We start from the raw sequence: 13,366 nt of genomic DNA on the forward strand, positions 1-13,366 counted from the left end.
TCTGTCTTATGCCAGTTTAATGCCGACATAAGGCATATGAACCTAGGAGGGTAGAGGAAAAGGTTTTCCTCCCCAACAGTTCTCAAGCTTCTAACCAAGCACAACTCATCCCTCTGAATGAAAGGGGCCGTGTAACGACTTCGCTAAAAAAACTGAAAGTTGAAGTATTCAGACAAGGGCAAACACTTATCTTCCCCTGACCGACAAGTGCCGGTGCCTGCATCTACTGCATCTATACGTTTCTCTAGTTTCAGAAGACAAGGTCTCTTTTTTTGATGTTCAAGCCCGTTTTATGGTACCTCCGGGCTTGTTCAGTTATTCCATCTTTGTGCTGTATCTTCCTCTTTTCCCTTTCACCGGGCTTTTTCTCCTAGTTTACACATAGCCTAACATGGCTCTCCCATCCAAAACCAAAACTTCCTTCGACTCCATTTCCTCTCGTTACCTTCCTCTCTTTCCTTCACTTCTCAGCCAAGTCTCCTGCAGCCAGTCTACCCATGCTGTACCTGCTCTCTCATTTCCCATTAACCCCGTCCAGCAGAGCCTGGCCTCTATTTCCATTGCTCCACTAAAATTTTTTGACAAAGTTCACTGATAATCTTTATATTGGTAAATGTTTAGGGTCATTTCAGTTCTTTTAATGCTGCTATTGGTGAACCAGCCACCGCTGAGTATCTCTTGAGATTCTCCTTCCCTTGTTTATGTTTTAATTTTATTTTGTTTTCTGCTGTGCTGTTTATTCTCCACCTTTGTGGCCTCTTTTTGACCTTCATCCCAACATAGAATCATTCCTAAATTCTCTCTTTGATCCTCTACTCTTCTTTCCATAGGAAAATTCCATCCACTCTTATGATTTTAACTATATGATTACCCTATATGCTGAAAATCCCCAAATCTATCTTTCAGCTCAGACCTTTCTAGTATCAGCAACCAATTCTCCAATTCTTCAGACTCCAACTGGGTATCCAACAGTTCAGTTCAGTTCAGTTCAGTTCAATTCAATTCAATTCAATTCACTACCTGGCTTTAGCACAGACCTCACAGGTTCAGGGCTCAGTCCCACAAGACTGCCTCCACTTCAGACATCAGCTGCACGTCCCAGGCCAACAGACTATAAATCAGGGGCTCCCATGACCTTCCCCACACTCATCAGGTTCGATAATTTTCTAGAATGACTCACAGATTTTATGGAAATGCTTAATTTACGTTTTCCAGTTTATCATAAAGATTACAAGTCAAGAGCAGTCAGATGGGAGAGACTGCTATAGGGAAAGGTATGTGGGTTTGTGGAGCATTCATGCCTTCTTTGGATGCATTATCCTCCGGGCACTTTCATTTGTTCACCTATCTGGAAGCTCATCAAATCTTGTTCAAGCATTTTTATAGCATTTAATCTCCAGGCCACCTCCCATCCCAGGAAGGTAGGGGTGGGGCTGAAAGCTCCCAACCTGTAAACACTTGGCCTTTCAGGTGACCAGCCCCATCTTGAGGCTATTTAGGGGCTTACCCCTAAATCACTTTGTTAGCATACACTCAGGTGTAATTAAAAGAGGTTATTTATGAAAAACAAAAGACAGTCCAAGCACTCATGAAATTCCAATTTTAAGAGCTCCCTGCCAGAAACTGGGCGTAAAGACCAAATATATTTCTTCTTATAGCACAGACTTCCATGTCAATTTTGACTTTTATAAAAGGGGCTCATCATTTTAATACCAAAATCTCCTTTTCCTCCTCTGTTCTATGGCTTAACCAATGGCATCACAATCCACACAGCCTTCCTGGAGAGAAAAACAGTCACTTAGCTTCCTCCCTCTATCAATCCAATTCATCACCTGGTTCTCCAGTTTTATTGTGTTGACATTTCTCAAACCTATTCTCTCCCCAGCTTTCCTACTAAAACAATCTTACCTGCGTTGTCTCATAGCCAGCTAACCTCTGCTTCCCATTTTGTTCTAAAATAATCTTGAACCTTATTACTGGAGTCATTTCTAAAAAAACCTCAAACCTATCATATTCCTAGGTAAACCCTTCAGTGGATCCTTTGTCTTATAGGTAAGTCCAAGCTCCTTCTCAAGGCATAAAAGGTCATCCTCTGTGACCTTCCTCCAGTCTACTGCTCCTGCCTCACTCATTGTCAGTCAATATTATACATTTTATGTTCTAGTAATGTTAGTTCTCCATAGTCACCAGACTGTTTCACATAAACTTCTTTTTGGCTATTATTTCTGGATAGAATATTCTCTCATACTCTCTCTCTCTCTCTCTCTCTCTCTCTCTCTCTCTCAGTGAGGGGAGGTGGATGCTAACTCTATTCCTCCTTTAAGACTTAGGTATTATCATTTCCTTTAAGAAGTCTTTACTGAGTCCCACAATGGGCTAGTTTCTCCTCCACTATTCTCTTTAAAATGCCTGTACATATTCTTATTTACCACAATGGACTGAAACTCACATTTAATATTAAGATATTGCTCAAATTACAGTGAAATATGCTCTTATGTTCTTGAGGGCAGGGTCCATGTCTAATACATCCTAATATCCTTATAGCATAGTACAGTGCCTAACAATAGTAGGCCCTCAAAAAATATGTGTTAACAATTCACCATAGCTAAGATCTGGAAACAGCCTAAGTGCCCATCAGTAGATGAATGGATTAGAAAACTGTGGTACATCTACATGATGGAATACTATGCTGCTCTAAAAAGGAAGGAACTCTTACCATTTGCAATGGCATGGATGGAACTGGAGAGCATTATGCTAAGTGAAATAAGCCAGTCAATGAAGGAAAAATACCACATGATCTCACTTATTCATGGATAATTGAGACCATTATAAACTTTTGAACAACTCTGAATAGATACAGAGGTAGAGCTGCCTCAAACAGATATAAAAAATTAAAAATAAATAAATAAATAAATATGTGTTAAATTCAACTACTGATGTAAGTAAAAGTATTTTAAGGAATATAAAATGTGCTTTAAAAATGCTATAATGATTATTAAGCTGAAGTGGTAAGCTAGTATCCCTGACTTCATTGAGAAGGAAAAGGTTTGGTAACCGTCAATCGTATTCTGTATTCAAGTGCAATACATGACTATTTTCAGACCTCAACTATACCAGAGAAACTTGCAATCCCCATTTGTGTGACAGGTTTTACATTAAGTCATTTGATGAGACATTTCTACTATGACTGGTCCAGAAGGCATACTGGCACTGTCCCCTGCAGCCAAATGGCAAGGTGGGGTTGTCTGAATAGGACAAGAATGCTGATACGTATCTATAAATGCGTAAGAGGATAGGTGAGGTATGTTCCAGCCGAAGTTCCTACCTCAAACAGGTATAGGTTTACCCAGGGAAAGAAATAAAAGAGAAAAAAATAAAAGAGGCCAAAGCAAGTAAGAAAGCAAGGATTCTATTCATATTCAAAACGCTTCCCTCAGTGTGTTCAGTCTGATAGAATCCTTCACACAAAGGCTACAGAGGAGCGCAGAGAAGTAGGGCAGTTCCTTCAAAGACTTGCACTCTTCATGTTGGAAGGGAGCTAACAAATCAGGTCATTCAGCCCTCTCTCTTTACAGGGGAGGAAACTGAAGACCAGACAGAACGATTTCCCTGAAGTTTCAAAGAATCAGTAGTAGAGCCAAAGCCGGAAGTGAAGCAAAGGGAACAAAGCGAGGAGGAGAATTCTGAATGGGGGCTCCCGATCCTTCCCACTCTGCTCTTGCTGCTAGTCCTCCTGCCCCAACCACGCTAGCCACAGGAGACCCCTCAGTAGTTATCAGAAAATACGAATTTGAACTTTCAAGCATCCTCTCCTTGTTCTTTCCTCCCCGAAATGATTTTCTCCATCCAGCAGGGGCCAAGTACTTTCTTCCTCATCAACCTCACTTCAAGCATCACTTCTTACCTCAGCTCACCTTAAGAAAAAGAATTGCTACATCTCTGTTCCCATCAGCAGCTGATAACTACTGTGGAATTCTTATCACATGGCATTAGTTGTGTGTGTGTGTGTGTGTGTGTGTCCTGCTCTCCTCTCCCCACACTGGCAGCTCATAAAGGGCATCACACCCATCTCTTTAGCCTTGTCTTCCCACATAGAGTAAGCGGTAGGGAAATGCTTATTGAATTACGGTGGGTTAGAGAAGAGTGTAGACATATCACATAAAATTTATGGAGAAATACAGTACTAAAATAAGATCTCAGATAAAAATGCTATGCTAATAAATCCATTCTGACCCGAAGTCAAGAATAGGGAACAGGAAGATGTGCTAGAACAAGCTGGTATGCTCAGGACTTACCAGTAAGTAGTCCAGTCAGTTCACCAATATTAACTAGCAGGTGATTCTCAGACAAAAACCAAAAACTTCATGCTGGTAATTGATAGCTACCGTGTGGGAAAGTCAGGAGTAGGGTCTTGCATACAATAACAAAACCATGACATGGAGCGGGGGTGGGGATCTGAAAAAATGTAAATTGTAAACACATTCCCACATCGTGTAATGAAGAAGACAGCACAAGTAGATAGTGATAGCTGAACCTTCGGTCTAAATTCATGTATAATTTTTTCCAAAAAATTGTGCTTTCCATATACATAGGGTACACTCCTCAAGAAAAAGACATCATGTGTGACATTTGCATCCTCGAATAATTTTTTTAATGCTTATAATATGCTCAACCATACTTGGGTATAGTATAAACATTAAAAAATAATTTTAGGGCAGAATAATAACTTTTACATTTTACTCTTTCCATAATGAAGTTAAAGGTATTCAAACTATTCTTATATACCTTATTCCACCAAATTAGGCTTCAGGCTGTTTCCAAAATTGAATTTATTCTCAAAGGAAGGGGGTTTGCCCGGCTATGACTGCTCAAAGAACGGGCTCCAGGCTTTGAAAATAACTCTGTGAGAAGAGTTTCAAAAAGATTTTGTGCAACTGCAGCATTTTTGGAAAGGTTCTTGGGTTCCTTCAGTGACTAGTTAAGAGACAACACTCACATGTTTTTGAAACAAATCAGTCACATTACTTCATCGAAACACTCTGTACTTGCGCAAAGCACTCTGCATTTGTGCTTCATTTTTGTTGTTGTTAATCCTCATCCGAGGACATATTCTTTTCCATTGATTTTTAGAGAGAGTGGAAGGGCCGGGGAGAGACATCAATGTGAGAGAGACACATCGTTGGTTCCCGCATACACCCAAACCAGGCCCAGGGATCAAGCCTGCAACTGAGGTATGTACCCTTAACTGGAATTGAACCTGGGACCCTTTAGTCTGAGGGCGATGCTCCAACCACTGAGCCAAACAGGCTAGGGCTGTACTTGTGTTTTTTAAAACTGGAATTTATGAATGACTGCTGTGCAAATCACCATGGAAAGCTGCGACTGAAATAATTAAGTTCCCTTAATAGTCAGGCCTGCACCCTCTCCAACCTGGGACCCCACTGTGGGATCGGCCCTAAACCGGCAGTCAGACATCCCTCTCACAATCCGGGACTGCTGGCTCCCAGCTGCTCGCCTGCCTGCCTGTCTGATTGCTCCTAACGGCTTCTGCCTGGCAGCCTGATCACCCCCTAACTACTCCCCTGCCAGCCTGCTTGCCCCTAACTGCCCCCCTCCGCTGGCCTGATCACCCCCAACTGCCCTCCTCTCCTGGCCTGATCGCCCCTAACCGCCTCTGCCTTGGCCCCACCAACGTGGCTTTGTCCGGAAGGTCTCCCAGTCTAATTAGCATATTACCCTTTTATTAGTATAGATATTATTAAAAGATAAAGGGAGAGAGGGAGGGAAAGAAATATATTCTTTGACAGTTCACATAGGCTCTTGAAGCACCATGTGATATGTTATATAAAGCATCTAGCGCAATATTTACGTTGTTAGAATCAAATTCCAAATGAATTAATAGAAACAGTACAGTGATAAAAAAAGTTGTCATGATGAACTAGTTTTTCACTCAGTTTACAATATACTTTTTTATAGCAATATACACTGGGGGTTTCAAAATGATTTGTAGGATCACAAGACAACTGTTTTCAGACAATAATCCTTAATAGTAAAGACATAAAAATTAGCATAATTCTTTGCAGTTTTTAAGTCACTGCACATGGAAGGCATAAACTGAAAAACCTAGAAGATAACAAATACGGAAATAATCAGAGAGCTGATACAGATGGACCTTAAGAAAACACCAGCATTTGTACGCAGGTCACTATCTCCATTGGGGAAGAAGAGGCAGGTCAGCCACCCATCTCAGTGCCTGAAACGTCACTGACAGGGCACAGAATAGCAAAAAGAGAGAAGAGGAGGAGCATCTGCCAGGACAGAAGCAGATCATACAGGTTCGTGGTAAATACGCATTTTTAAAATTTCTCTTTTCAACATAACAACATTTCTCCCCCTCTTTTCCAACTCATTTCTTTTCTCTCCCTATCTCCTTACTTACAGTCTTTCCCTTCACATTTCCATTTCTCCACTTTGGTCTCTTTTTAAACAGGTCTTCATTACTGTGACCTCTATCTAGTTATTCATAGGTGCCCAGATATTACTATATATTGATTAGAGGCCTGTCTAGGATCATCTGGTTAGAAGAGTGAGGCAGATGAGATAAGCAGATGAACTGATAACTGGAGAGCGGCTCAGTCAGATATCAATCCCTCCATCAACACTATGAGTTTGCAAAGGTCACCCTAACAAAGCTGTGTTCTGATGGATCTGTTTCTCTCTCCATGTTAAAACTGTGTGGGTTGAACTATAACAAGACTGCGCACAAAGACCACTAGGGGGTGCACCAAGAAAGCATAAAAAATGCGGAGACAAAGAAACAGGACAAAACTGTCAATGGAGGATATTGAGTTCAGAACCACACTTTTAAGGTCTCTCAAGAACTGTCTAGAAGCTGCCGATAAACTTAGTGAGATCCTCAAGAAATCTAATGAGACCCTCAATGTTGTGATAAAGAACCAACTAGAAATTAAGCACACACCGACTGAAATAAAGAATATTATACAGACTCCCAACAGCAGACCAGAGGAACGCAAAAATCAAGTCAAAGATTTGAAATATGAAGAAGCAAAAACCACCCAACTGGAAAAGCAAAATGAAAAAATAATCCGAAAATACGAAGATGGTGTAAGGAGCCTCTGGCTGTGTGGGTTGTTTTATTGGTAGGTAACTATTCTGCAAAGAAGTTTGGGGAAAAAGTGATTTATGAGAACAATGTCCACCATTTATTGAGCTCTCCTATGATATGCGGTCAGGTACTGTCTGATCCTATTCAATCCTCATGACAAGCTCATTCGCCAAGTCCAACACTTTTACTAGTACATGTGCAATGGAAGGTGGATGTATTAAGGAAAAGAATAATAACAAATCAACAAAAATGTTGTAATATGTAAAATATGTCTCAATAGTGTAATCTGCATCTTGAGACATCACGTCCCATTACGAATGCAGGAACTTGTGACACATGTGGGATGACCAATGAGAGGGCGAGCATAAACTAGCTCATCTTAGGAATGCAGTTTACATTGGTTCTGCTTTGCTTCTAAGGGTAATAAATTGAAGTTTTGGCCCTAACTGGTTTGGCTCAGTGGATAGAGCGTCGGCCTGCGGACTGAAGTGTTCCAGGTTCAATTCCGGTCAAGGGCATGTACCTGGGTTGCGGGCACATCCCCAGTAGGGGGCATGCAAGAGGCAGCTGAATTGATGTTTCTCTCTCATTGATGTTTCTAACTCTGTATCCCTCTCTCTTCCTCTCTGTAAAAATCAAAATATATTTTAAAAAGAAAAAAAATTGAAGTTTGGATAAAAATACTTCCTTTAGGGAGAAAGAGTAGTTATTAAGGTGACTGGGGAGGAGTCTCTCTCCATCACCTTTGTACATACATACACATATATATTGACTTCAGAGAGGAAGGGAGGAGAGATAGAAACATCAATGATGAGAGAGAATCATTGATTGACTGCCTCCTGCATGCCCCCTACTGGGGACTGAGCCTGCAACCTGGGCAGTGCCCTGACTGGGATGGAACCATGACCTCCTGATTCATAGGTCAACGGTCAACCACTGAGCTACACTGGCCAGGCAAGTTTAATTACCTTTTATGCGAGGCTCCCACCTCTACCCACAGCATGTCCCAGATCCTCCACAGTGAGGACCAACATAGCTGCGGTTTATGGTGAGTTGATGTGTCAGGCACTAGGCAAAGTGCACTTCTTACGTTTCCCATTTAATCTTCAAAGCAAGCCCATATGAAACAGCTGACATCAGCATTATCCTTCCCAGGTGATGTACCTGAGAGTTAGAGGGACTCAGTAACTTGCCAGGATCACACTTCTAGGAGACAGGAAATCCTACTTTCCTAGAACCTACATTCTTAATTTTACGTACTACCTTAATACGTAATTTCCTCTGACATTAATCTCTAGACCGGACTTGGTTCATTGAATTTCTTTTCAAAACATGTAAGCCAGCCCTGGCTGGTTTGGCTCAGTGGATAGAGTGTTGGCCTGAGGACTGAGGGGTCCCAGGTTCGATTCCGGTCAAGGGCACATGCCTGGTTGCGGGATTGATCTTCAGTAGGGGGCGTGCAGGAGGCAACTGATTAATGATTTTCATCATTGATGTTTCTCTCTCTCTCTCCCTTACTCTCTGAAATCAATAAATATATATTTAAAAAAACAAAACAAAACATTTAAGCCAGAACATACCAGATACTTTATTTTTCTCCATCGTTTCAAACTCCTCCATTGATTGTTTTAGTTTAATTATATTAAACTTTAAATATATTACAATTTTATACTTTAACCGTTTGACTGCTAAGGAGCGCTATCGTGCTCTTCTTATTTAAAACAAATTTATGTAAACAATTGGTATTTTTTAATTTTTGTTGTTGCAAAGCAATACAAGTGAGTTTATTGTATAAAAAGTGTTTTACATTTTTTCCCATACACGCGCAATTAGTGCCGCAGTTTTGGCATATGTCCGAAAAAATACGTCAGCAGCCAAACGGTTAAATATATTACAATTTTTTCTTGCTATCCCAAATTTCATATTTAAAAGTGCATGAGTAATCTGTAAGAGTTAGTGATCTGACAACTAAAAATTTTAAAATTATGTTACAAATACACATAAACAGAAAGATAAATAATATATACATAATATATATTATAGAGATCCTCTTGCTAAATGGGCATTTCCAAAGTTTGCAATTATGTAAGCACTAAATAATCAAGCTATATTCAATAATTATTTGTTTTTGCTCCTCTTGTTTCCAATTCAAGATCCCAACTTCAACCCTTACTCTGTTTGTCAAGTATCCCAATATGCCATGTACAAGACAGGATATGTTGGGTAAAAAATGCTGTCACTGCACGTAATTTATTTTTACTTGAATTCACGATTTAACGTTAAAGGATGCACCAAAAATTGTTATTACGTCTTGATAATACTAAAAAAACTTCCTTTCAAGGTAAATGTTTAGGTTGCCCACATCTACCTTCTCTTTCTCCATATGTATAACAATTGGGGTGAACACATTTCTAGAATTCTTATGCTCCAAGTTATTAAAATTTAAATGTTAAAAATTCAATTTGCATTACAAATACATGCTATGTGTAATGCAATTCATTATTTGAATTAAAATAATTTTGCCCAGAAATATATCAGCATTAGTTTTAGATATTTTTGGGAACTGATTAAAAGTAACTTGTCTATTACTAAATCAGATCCACAGAGACTCTAAGAAGTGAAAGTGCATCTCATAAAATGTGTGTCAAAAAAGTTAGGCTGTGTTAGAACTGTCTATGTACTGGGAACATAAAATTCAGAATGAAAAAGGTAATGAAAGTGGGGAGAAACCAGGATCTCAAAAGGAAATAAGTTGTTAAATGACCAATTCTTGGGAAGAAAAGGGGCATCAAAATGCACTCTGGTGATAAGTAAATCTGCAGCCTCACTTCTAGCACAAAAATGAGTAACTAAGCCACAGCTCTCAGGCAAGTAAATGTACCTAAAAATTCTAACTGCTACTGGTAGAAAATTTGACGAGGACATTTTAAAAGAGGCATTTCCCTGAGATAGTTAAGCTGAATGTCAGCTATACGCCTATTATATACCTTAATTAGCGGGAATGGGGTTTCAGCTCTCCCAACTCACCAACAGATGGTTATTGAAAGTAATTATTTGATAGGTCCTCTGAAAAATTCAAGAAGGAAAAGTATGATTGGAGTTTGCAACCTATTTAGAGGAAAGCTGACTAATATACAGTAAACTAGTATGTGAGTTAGCAACTTCAGTGTTCTTATTTGTAAAATGGAAATAATGGTGTCTACTTCATTCTGTAGGAAAATGAATGGAAAGTGTCGACCACACAGCAAGCGTTCTCAATAAATGACAGCTGTCACTACACAGGAGGCTAGGTTCTAGGTGAGGAGTCCTATTGGGTGTTGTTAGAGATGCAGGGGAACGGGGAGAAGTAAGCCATTCGAACACCCTCGATAGAAAATGTCCTTTGGAACACCTGAACTTCAACAACTTTGAGCTGAGTGACTATCAATCTAAGTTATGAAGTTCAAAACAGAAGTTAGACTGCGTTTCTAAGTGTAACAATTTGGCTTCACAAAATGACTTCAAGTGGGGAATTATCATACCAGTATATCACTGTGATAATGTATCTACCTCCCTCTTAAACTTAGTCTTCTGTTACCAAAGCAAGAGTCTCAGAGCTCAGACGAAGAGCATATCTACAATCTTCAGTAGGCCTGGAAATGACCACTTTGTAGGGGAAAACAAACAAAAAACCTAATAAACAAAAATAAACTTAGCAAGGACTGCCAAAGGGATAAACATCCTAACTGTGGAGACTGTAATAGGCCAAACTTTTTAACAGCATCTCCTTTGTGTGTTTTATGTGACAAGGACCACCGAAGTCCCTAGGAGTGCAGTACCATACCCATGTGCCTCCTCTCAGAGCTGCTCTGGAAGTCCCAGGAGGGCAGATACCATGGCACAGACATTCCTGTATTCCCCACCATTACTGAACACATAGTAGGAATCCCTTTATTTGTTGAACTGAAATGAATTTGAAACTGACTGTTCCAAATGAAGCGCTATGTTGGGACCTTGAGCTTCAGTGCTTATCATCAACAAAAGTATATTCCCAACATCTAAAGCATTTTGACTTAAGAGAATTAGTCCAAATGCTGTGGTATGTTTTTTCAAACATTCAAAACAATCTCCTTAACTAGATCTCTAGATGATGAGGAGTATGAAGATTTGGAAACTCAGTAGCTGTTGCATAGACTTGAGTCATTCTACTTTGTGTAACTACAAAGTTTAAAGTCCTGGGTTCCAGTCTTGCTTGTGCCACTTCGCACTCCTGTCACCTATAAACGTCTATGAAATGGTGACACGACTATCCACAATACCTCTTCAGAGGAGTAATGTATATAAAAGAATGATTAAGTGCAAAGGAAACAGATAACATTTGGGAGTTCAATTTTTTGTTGTTGTTGAACTTGACTTTTTAAAAATAGGTTTTTATTGATTTCAGAGAGAAGAAGGAAGAGGGAGAGAGAGGTAGAAACATCAATGGTGAGAATCATCAATTGGCTGCCTCCTGCATGCCCCCCACCGGGGAAGGAGCCCACAACCCATCCATGTGCCTGCACTGGGAATTGAACTGTGATCACCTGGTTCTGGGTTGATGCTCAACCATCGAGCCACACCAGCCGGGCGAACTTGAATTGTTAGCAGAGTTAGGGTTTTATTTTGGGGTGAGAAAACAAAAGCATTTTGTGAAGGTTAAACTGATAGCAAGTTTTCTCCATCACTGATTTGTACATAAAGAGTAAAGATCATCAGCTTAAGTTGACAACGTTGGGAAGGCAAAGGAGAGAACAGTCAAAGAAAGCGACACTGGACAAGTATATAACCACAGTCTGAAACAATAAATGAAAGCAGCTAATAAAGCTATTCTTCCAAAACTTTAGCCCAAAGGTCAACAGACACACCGATGAAATATGCTTTTATAAAGACAAGTCTTTATGTGGAACCAGGCTGTGAATTTTAAAAATTAGTAAATGCTGAAATAGTGAATGATGGAGATTGAATCTTCATTAAAATAATTTATCATCTTTGCTCAGGCCGAGTGGCTCAGTTGGTTGGAGCATCCTTCCAGGCATCAAAAGGTTTTGGGTTCAACTCCCGGTTGCGGGTTTGACTCCCTGGCCAGGGAGTGTACAGGAGGCAAATGATTGTTTCTCTCGCATTGATGTTTTTCTCACTTCCAAATCAATAAATCTACCCTTGGGTGAGAATTTAAAAAAAAGAAAAATATTATCATTTTTTTATGCTAGTATCAATAAGGCATTTTTGGTATCTCCAAAAGCTTGGTACCATTAAAAAATTGGGTGATTTAGGTAGATCTTACTATATATCGTATTCAGATATTTATCTTAACATCATTTAATGTTATGGTGGTAGCAAATGCCAAAAGATTCTTTTCTTGCTTAGAAGAATGTCTGGGAATAACAATCATGCCTCTGGGATAAAAAAAGAAAAAGAAAAAAAGAAAAACAAAGCCGTGCAGGCAAAGACAAGTTTCATTACAGAAAGCTAATCCCTGTGACCAAAATATCTGAGTTTTCAGTTTCTTAAACCAGAAGAGCGTGTAAGTCAAACAATGTGCAAATCCTATTATGCACATTAATCTTTTAGGAGGAGTCACAACCCAGTACTTGAGGTGTTTTATTAAGTATTCAGTGTACTCCTCGATGCAGCTCCTACACCCTCTCTCTCAAAACTAGTGTACAATAAGTTTGTGTTAAGTACCCAACCCAAGGCAGGCAGCCTTGGAGGGGGAAAGATTAAGCTTATTTCCTATTTCTTTGAGGGGAAAAGAGTGAAGGACTGAGGGAAAGACACCCTCAAAGTCTAAATCCAATGACGAGTACACATCCCTGTGACAGTAACGACCAGTAACATCCACCGGGCAGCGGCACCTTCCCCCGCGCCATGAAGAAGTAGGACAAGTGAAGCAAACGTCAGCACTCTTCTCGACAGGGCTCAGAGATCGGCATGGGTTCCCCAGCCCTCCCCGGGGAACCACACACCAGTCTGACTTTCGGCTCCAAGAACTCACATCCCCACCGGGCTGCAAGCTACAGTACCTTCCCGAAATGCGGCCGTGCCTCTTCTCCACGACAGAACCGAACCAGAGAAAAAGAGAGATCGGGCGCCGCAGAGAGCGCTTAAGCCTCAGAACCGCCCGCGTAAAAGTTCCCCAAACTCTTTCCACCCCCAAGTCGCCCCTGGCACGGAGGCTGGGGCAGCGCGCGCCCCCCCGCCGGGGCCGGGGCCGGGGCCGGG

At 40.5% G+C, this 13,366-nt stretch overlaps 1 protein-coding gene and 1 long non-coding RNA gene across 4 annotated transcripts in view; one reads left to right on the top strand and one right to left on the bottom strand.

The window, feature by feature from the left end:
- GRAMD3 (GRAM domain containing 3) overlaps window positions 1-13,366 on the bottom strand; it is a 98,318-nt gene that overhangs the window by 47,756 nt on the left and 37,196 nt on the right. The gene's annotated exons all lie outside the window — the stretch shown is intronic.
- The window catches only part of LOC107183185, a 17,883-nt gene continuing 9,711 nt past the window's right edge, over window positions 5,195-13,366 (top strand). Inside the window, exons 1-2 of the long non-coding RNA XR_001513968.1 lie at window positions 5,195-5,231; window positions 6,202-6,335. This is a non-coding gene — a long non-coding RNA (uncharacterized LOC107183185). The remainder of the gene's footprint in view (window positions 5,232-6,201; window positions 6,336-13,366) is intronic.

Source organism: Myotis davidii, unplaced genomic scaffold, assembly GCF_000327345.1.
Source record: "Myotis davidii unplaced genomic scaffold, ASM32734v1 scaffold159, whole genome shotgun sequence".
NCBI classification, from domain to species: domain Eukaryota; kingdom Metazoa; phylum Chordata; class Mammalia; order Chiroptera; family Vespertilionidae; genus Myotis; species Myotis davidii.